The following is an 8161-nucleotide window of genomic DNA, read 5'->3' as shown; positions in this document are numbered from 1 at the left end:
GCAAAGAAGCCTCAGAATATTTCAGTCTTCTGGAGTCTCATTTCAATGGAGTAATAAACTTATCCTAACTGCTTATTTTCTTATTACTTACATCTTCACACATTCTTCCCTAGCATTTTTCTTTTTGGTGTGTGTGGGGGGACACACCATATAAATGGTAATTCACTTTTCAGCTCTAGTTTTCCCATTTGTACCCTAAAACGCTTTCATAACTCAAATACATTCACTCATGTACCTTTGTTCCCATTCTGAACATCTCTGGAGGCAATCTAATTCCCACTCTAAAAAGTTTCAAAAAAGAAGAAGAAAGTATTTCAGCTAGAGACAAACTTTCTAATGCATCTCAGAACTTGTTTTCATTGTCTTCAAACTGCCTCACATGATAGCTGGCACCAGAGATTTGTAGACCTGTAACAGAATTTAAAAACAGTGTGGCAGACTTTGCACTGGACTCATAATGGATTTTTGCTCACCATTCCACATCCAGATGATTTAATGAAACAGAAGAGTGCAATACTAGATTTATATTACATTGGTATTTCAGGGTCCTGGCAGTCATATTGCTAGTTATAGTGGAGATAGGCAGAAAAACACTTCCAACTTTAAATTATTTTTCTACTGCACAAGGTCAAATCAGCTAGCATTCTCCCCAGCTTAATAATTTTGAGCTGAGGTACAGAAAATTCAAGCGTCTAGCTGTAGGTATCTCTTTCCTGCTGCGAATGTCCTTCTCCGAGTCCATCACACAGTCCTGGAGAAGTCAGCCATTATTCCCCTGTGAATGAAAAGGAGGCTGCTACTGTCCCCCAGTCTTGAAAACAAAACAAAACAAAACAAATTCTTTCACTTTCTCCTCCCAGACTCTGTTTGAAATCTCTTATGGCCTCTGCTGGCTTTCCTCCAGGCACTTTCCGGTTTGGCTGGGTGTTATTCTGCAATCTTTTCCTAAGAGCAGGCACTCCCCTCAGACTGACAGTCACAGACCCTTGGGACCAGCTTTAGTATCTCCCTTGGCTCCTGACAGCTTGAGGGATGCTTCGGGCAGTGGCGGTGTGTGCCCCACAGGTGGCTGGATGAGGAGCGATGCTGCAGGGGTACCGCGGCACTTCTCTCCAGCCCCGAGCGCCGGGCTCGTGTCAGGTAATGAAAAGGAGCAGGCGTGTCTCGTAGGCACGCAGCACCACGCGGTAGTCATCTGTGGGAAGCCCAGAGCATCCAGGTGCCCCTCAAGACATTCTCAATGTGGTGCCACTTCAGCGCTCCCGTGTTGGAAAAGGATTACCTGCTGGGTTTGAACCAGGAACCACGCTCCAAAGACGGACCTGCTGTGTCTCCTGGAAGGGATGGCTTCCACCTCTTGTTCCTGACTCCACGCCATCCCGTTCCCCTCCATCCTGGGGGACACCCATCCTGGATCTCACCGGCTGGGACATCTCTCTTCAACGCCATGACCCCCCCTTCCTGAGGATATGGGCTAGCCTTTTCTGAGAGCTGCTGGCCAGGTCATGGAGAAGGAGAGATGAAGCAGCGAAGAGCAATGGCAGAAGGAGAGAAAAAGAGCAGAACTGTGTTTGAAAACGATGCTGCTACAAGGCACGTCTCTGCAGCGCTGTGCCTCTTCCCAGTGACATGGTATCCTTCCCCTGCAAATTACAGGTCCCATTTATATGGTGAGAGAGGAGAAATTCGAGATACCAGTCCTAGTGATCACTTCTAGGTCATAATCAATTATTTCTTAATGAGGGACAGGTGCTTTTTGTTTCAGCAGCAATGTCATATTCTGGTCATTACACTTGGCCTGGAAAAATGATGCCTCTTCACCAGTTGACATAATTCACTTTTAGACCTACCTCTCAAGAAAGACAAGCAAATGAAGAGCAGGGAGAGCAGAGCAGAAGTCAGGGCTGCTGTGTTCTTACAGTTTTTAATTTCTTTTTTATGTACTGTATTTATTTGTATTTTAATTTATTTATATATATATTTCTTTATATATTTATATATATTTATAAATTTAAATATATTTTATATATTTATTTCCATAGTAAAAAGTCCCATTTTATATATAAAAATCAGAACTGGGGGGAGAATAAATTCCAGACCTTCCTTAGTATGTAGGGTTCAGGTTCATCTTTCCTGATTTTAAAGGCAGAAGTCATTTCATTTACCTTTAGGGTCTTGAGTCAGTTGGTTTAACATAGGTGCCTAGTTACACCTGAGATGCCTTGGACACCAGTAATGTTGGCAGATGTAACAGGCAGATAGGACATCCCACTTTCTTAAGCATAGTACATCCTTTTCTAAAAAGCTACAAGTTTATCTCCATTCTGGACTGAATCTACTTTTACCTGCCAGAGAAGCAAGTTTGGATTGATTCTTTTTTCTCTCCTAATGTTGACCAAATAAAGGCTATTTTCTTCCATATCAACATGTTTCAGAAGAGTCTTGGGCTGACTGTTGTCTTCTGACACTTGGTAGAAGTAAGACTGCCACGTGCTGGCTTTCCGCACGCTTTCAGCTTAGAAAAGGTGGCTGAGGGGAGACCTTATCGCTCGCTACAACGGCCTGAAAGGGGCTTGTAGTGAGGTGGGTGTCCATCTCTTCTCCCAAGTAACAAGCAATGGGTCAAGAGGAAATGGCCTCAAGTTGTGCCAGGGGAGGTTTAGATTGGATATTAGGAAAAATTTCTTCACCAAAAGGGTTCTCAAGCCTTGGAACAGGCTGCCCAGGGAAGGGGTTGAGTCACCATCCCTGGGGGTATTTAAAAGATGTGTAGACATGGTGCTTAGGGACATGGTTTAGTGGTGGATCTGGCAGTGTTAGGTTAATTGTTGGACTCAATGATCCTAAAGGTCCTTTCCAACCTAAATGATTCTGTGGTTCTACGAATTGGGGCGGGAGGGGAGGAGATGGGCTATTCTGGTTCCTCCCTGCAAAGTGCACCTTCAGCACAACAACCAGCCAGGTTCCTCATGAAGCTAGCCCCAACTGAGAGAACTGGTAATGTTCTTCTTCTTTTGACACCTTCATTTTCCAAGTTTCTTCATTTTTATTTAGGAGGAAAACAGGAGGAATGGCAAAGTTTGGAGTAGCTTTTAACAAAGATGCAAGAGGACCATTGTTCATTGCATTGATCCTGCAGGGGAAAAGAATCATTCTGCTTCATTATCTAAGAAAATAAAACCAGAGTTATTTTATGATGAAAAGAATGCACAGAATGATGACCTAACCACAAAATTTTTGTGCAGAAGGCTCAGTGACTTGGCAACATCCAAGAAAGGGCAGGAAGTCTCTGTCCCTGGACAGATCTTCTCATGTTTACTACTTCGGAGAAACTGTCATCATATACTCTTAAAAACATAGAGCTTTTCTGATAAATGTGAGACTCAAGGAAAAGGGGATTTCTCTTATGAAACTATATGATATGAATGGAAAAAACAAAGGTTTTCAGCCCACAAGCACTGTTTTCAGCCTTGTTTTCTGAATATCTCCTTCCAGGCTTCTCTGTTAAAATATTTGCATGTTTTTCCAATTGCACCTATCGTCTACGAGAAGAGAGCATGACTATCTAAAAATCTGCCTTATTTGTAATCTTGGACCATCCCTCTGGCACCAGCCCTGCTACTGATTTTTGAGACAAAGCTCCCGTGACTGTTGCAAGACTTCCCATGGCAGGTAAAATTGATTTCCCATTAGTAGTTGGATGTGTGAATAAGGACAGAGCTGGGACTGGGACCATGGTGACTTCTTCAGGTCTGGAAATCAGGTGGGAATGAGGTACAACCCAGGCAACTGAGGAGGGTTTTCTAAGGATGAGAAGTGGGCTATGGGACACTCCCAAGCAGCATCATGGAAACAGTTTCTGTTGTACCAGAGCCAGCTGGTATTTGCTGTTTCACTGACTAAAAGGCTAAAGAAAAACTCAGGATTAAGAGCCCACAAAGCAGAAATCGTGTTCAGGGAGGGATGCCAGCCAAAAGAGCCCCTTCCTTTTCCTCGCTGTGGAGACACCACCACAAGGAGAGCTCATGATCTGGGACATGGCCATCCCAAGGATCTGTACCGGTTGCCCAACTGGAGTATCCTTCTGGAGCCAGATATGAGAGTTATTTTCTGCAGGCAGTAGTGGCATAGGGAGCTTGGACATGTGTCAGCCTGGTCCAGACAACACTCCGAGCAACGTCCAGCAGCTCCTGCTGAACCATGCGGATGGGAAATACAAAGGATTCAGTGATTTCTGATCACGTCCCACTCCCCAGCTTTGACTCCCACAAAGCCCTATGGCAAGGCCTAACTAAAAGGCAAAGTCAGTCCTACAGTCAAAGAGGAGACGGGACCGTATTTCACTCTGCCTGGATGCCCAGGACAACAACACAGCAAAACAAAACAAAACAAAACAGAACAAAACAACACAGAAAACAAAACCACACACAGAAAGGAAAGAACTGCTCATTAAAACTTACATGGATATTACTGTGTAAATTATGTTGAAAAAATCTGTCCTGAGTAGCTGGTGGCACTTCTTCCATGCTTTAGTTTCTTATTTCCATTTATAATAAAATAGTTATATGAAGTGCTAATAAATCACAATGAGAGAAGGATATTATCTCCACTTCTGTGAGACTAGCTTGAATTTTACTGTGTTTCTTCTAGTGTGTAAGTGCGTGTATTTTTATTTTATTGCTGTATCCCAGAACACTTTCTTTCAGAGTTTATGATACAGGACAGTAGGAAAATAGCCCATAATGATGTGCTGCTTAAAATAATTGGATACTTCATTGAGTCTGCAGTGATTGACACTGAAAATATATGGATTGGGTTTGGGTTGGGCTTTTTTTTCCAATTTTGCCTGATGCAGGCTGGAAGCTTCAATCAGAGATGACTTTTTTAAAGCCGTCCACTTTGATAAAGGAGACTTTGTAAGGACTGAAAGACCAGTCGAGCCTTTTCTCTGTTCATGAAAGAAAGGCATAAGGAAGTTCAAGAGCTGGAAGCAAAAGCCATGTGAGTTGAACGCCAAAATGCGCTAAACCTTTTTTAGCAGCAAGCCAACCATGAGAAGCAGCAGATTTTTCAGACACACAAGCCTCCAAATCAAGAGGTAAAGCCTTGTTCTCAATTAGATGCTTTTTTCACATTTCGGGGGGGGGGGGGGGGCAGAGCTGTGGTAATCAGGGACAATGCTTCAGGCTTGGATAGCAGAGGCAAGCAACATAAACAGGTTCCGCGACTCTCAGGACACCTCGCAGGACAATCTCCAGGCTTTGTGGGAGCAGACATAATGCTGAGACTACCTGTCCCAGAGAGTAGGAGCCAGATTCAGACCGGTCCTGCCAAAACACAGGGCGAGGGAAGGAAGGGATGACTCCTGAGACCACGTCTTTTAATATCGCCAGGCTATCCCACCCCTCCAAGCCCTGACTTTCCAGCTAAGCAGCCAAGGGGGTGTTACGCATGGGCTGGGGCAGACCCAGAGGGACTGACCGCGCGTGGTCCATGGGCTGCTGGAGGAGCAGCCATGCAGATGGACGGGAGGCATGGGGGACCAGGAGCATGTCCCTGCTCACAGTCTCCAAAGAGAGGTCTTTCAGAGAGGGACGGGCTTGGTCAGGGGCTGAGTTTGCCATCTATGTGACTGGAAAATCACCTTTTGTTCTTTTTTTTTTTTTTAACCCCAGAATTGCTGATACAGCTCAGATGAAAAATCCACCCACCAGAGTATCCTATCTCCAACAGCATTCATGATGGATAGCAACTTAGCAACTGAACAATGTGCTGCACTGATAACTAGTAGTAGTATTACTAATAACTACCGTAAGTACAGCGTGAACATGTATTAATGGTTTCCCACGTACCTTCCCGGCCCTCTGTAACCCCTAACTCAGAGACCTCCTAGGGCAAAGACGTTACATTAGTGTTTAAAAGTCTTGAATGTTTTTTCCATCCATTAACTCATCTAATTACATTTTGAATCCTTGTAAACAAGATCCTGTGCAAGGAGTTTCATAACTTCACCTCCTGTTTATGACGAGCCATCTCCTTTTGTTTTCTTTGCACCTACCCCCAAATTTTCATTCCTGTGTTCCCAATCCCTTTGTTAGGAGGGATACCAAATCACCCTTTCCCAGTGGCCCTCTTCATGATTTTCACAGATCTATCCTCTACTGATTGACCTCTTCTTCTTTGGTAACCTCTTTTCTAGGTTGAAAAGTCCAAGTCTACAGCAAGGTTACGCTGACAAACGAAGATTCAACCCAATAACCTAAAAATTACCAGGGCTTGAAGCCACTGACATTTGTGGTCAGAGTTTTCCTGGACAGGACTGCAGTCCCGTTCAGGACAAAGGTTGAGGATCTTCCTAGACTGTTTGGGGAGCCGAATGAAAGATTTCATTCAACGCACCGAGCACAGGCATCCCGGCAAGCTGCGGCTTTGCGTTGTCTCCAGTGTGCAGCAGCAAGCTGGAACAGCCTCACAAAGAGAGCTTGTTTCCCCCCCCACACCCCTTGCCGCCAGCTCTGCAGGTTTCAGGCCATCACCTTTGAACGCTTATCAGAGCTGAAATGGACTGTGAACTCCAGGGAAAGCTCACCCCAAGGCTGTGCATGAGAGTCCCTCACATGCTCCCCACATGCTCAGCCAAACAGAGATAAATAGAGCTTTATGAGGGCAAGACGCTACGTATCGGTTTATGGTCCCAGGGAACAGGTTACAAGCTCAGCAACTGTAAAAGAAAATATATCCCTCATCATTCCCCTATCTGACTCAGCAAGGATCTCTCTCACAGTTAGTGATAAGGTGATTCCGGCTTCTTTCACCCCGCTTGCATGGGCTCTGCACGCTGGCTCTGAGCACGTTGCAGCCACTGCTGCAGAGTCTGCTAGCTCAGTCTCGTATCTGCAATAAAAAAAAAAAAAAAAAAAAAAAGTATTACTTACAAAGAACGCCTTGTCCAGTAGCAATTGGACACAATCGAAGTTTAGAGGGTCCCTGCAGCTGTAGCGTGCTGTGGTTTTGATGCTGTTGGAGTGGGAGAAGCTGCCCCATCCTGCAGTACGCAGGCAGCTCCGTTTCAGGCGCGCTCATCCACAAGCTCTCGAAGAAGTCTGAGAAGCGAGTCAGACTCCCCGTTATAGCCAGACTTCTCCAGCTGTTTTAACTCCACGACGGTCCATCAAAGCTGCCTCGGCCCATGCCAGCAAAGGATCTGGCCCACTTATTTACATGCATGACTCCATGGTGCAGCTGGCAGCTGTGAAAGGGCTCATTTGGAAGGCAGTGTGGCTGGGATCAACATCACTTAAGCGATAATCTGCTAATCAGAGCTTCTTCTGTTGAAGTAGTGCTCCCATCTCGTCGTTCCATGCCAGCAGTTTTCTTCTGCAAAGCTTGCCAAATTGTTTCAGCCCCTGGCAGTTTCAGAGGGGTTTTTCTTGCTCACCTCTGAACTGGCGTTTGCTCTTGGTTCTGGCTGTAGGTTGGATGGCATCACAAAAAAAGGACAATTTGATTCAAGCCCAGAGACATCCAGTCTGTCACACACATGGCAGGAGAGGGCGAGAGGAAAAAATAATTTTTTAAAAGAGTAAAAGAAGACCTTGTGCATATGGAGAAAAGCATGCAGGCTCGAGACATTCACTTCTCCCTTAGGTTGGGAATAAGATTGTTCAGTGGTGTGCAGAAATCACTGAAATAGCTAAACTGTGATGAGCAGCAAGTAGGGTAACTACATGTGAAATCTAGTGTAAAACCTCTCAATTTACATTGCTATTTTGAAAGATGGAGCTGGTAAATCAAAGACCCTCCCTAGGAAGGAAGAAAAAAAGAACAAGCCAGAAATGGCATCAGTTGCTGCTCTGCAAAGAAGATAAAGCCATGGTGAATGACCTGAAAGGCAAATCAGTTGTTGGCACAGGGGAAGTCTCACATGGTAAAGAGATGCGTTGCAATGTTCACCCTGTTCCTTCTTGTGCTCACCTACCCACCAGTTTCTCCCCACAGCAGGCAGGTGAAGAAGCAGAGCAGACAGTGCTGAATGCTGATGACTTCTACCCAGCGCAAAGACTGAGGGATCGACACAAGATGGTGTGAGTTAGAGCTGCATTTCCCAGTCCTACCCCTGCTCCAGAGCCCAGACTCTGATCTCCATCCTGCCCATGTCCAC

This window comes from Buteo buteo, chromosome 2 (assembly GCF_964188355.1).
Source record: "Buteo buteo chromosome 2, bButBut1.hap1.1, whole genome shotgun sequence".
NCBI lineage: Eukaryota > Metazoa > Chordata > Aves > Accipitriformes > Accipitridae > Buteo > Buteo buteo.
This window is presented reverse-complemented; position numbering follows the sequence as displayed.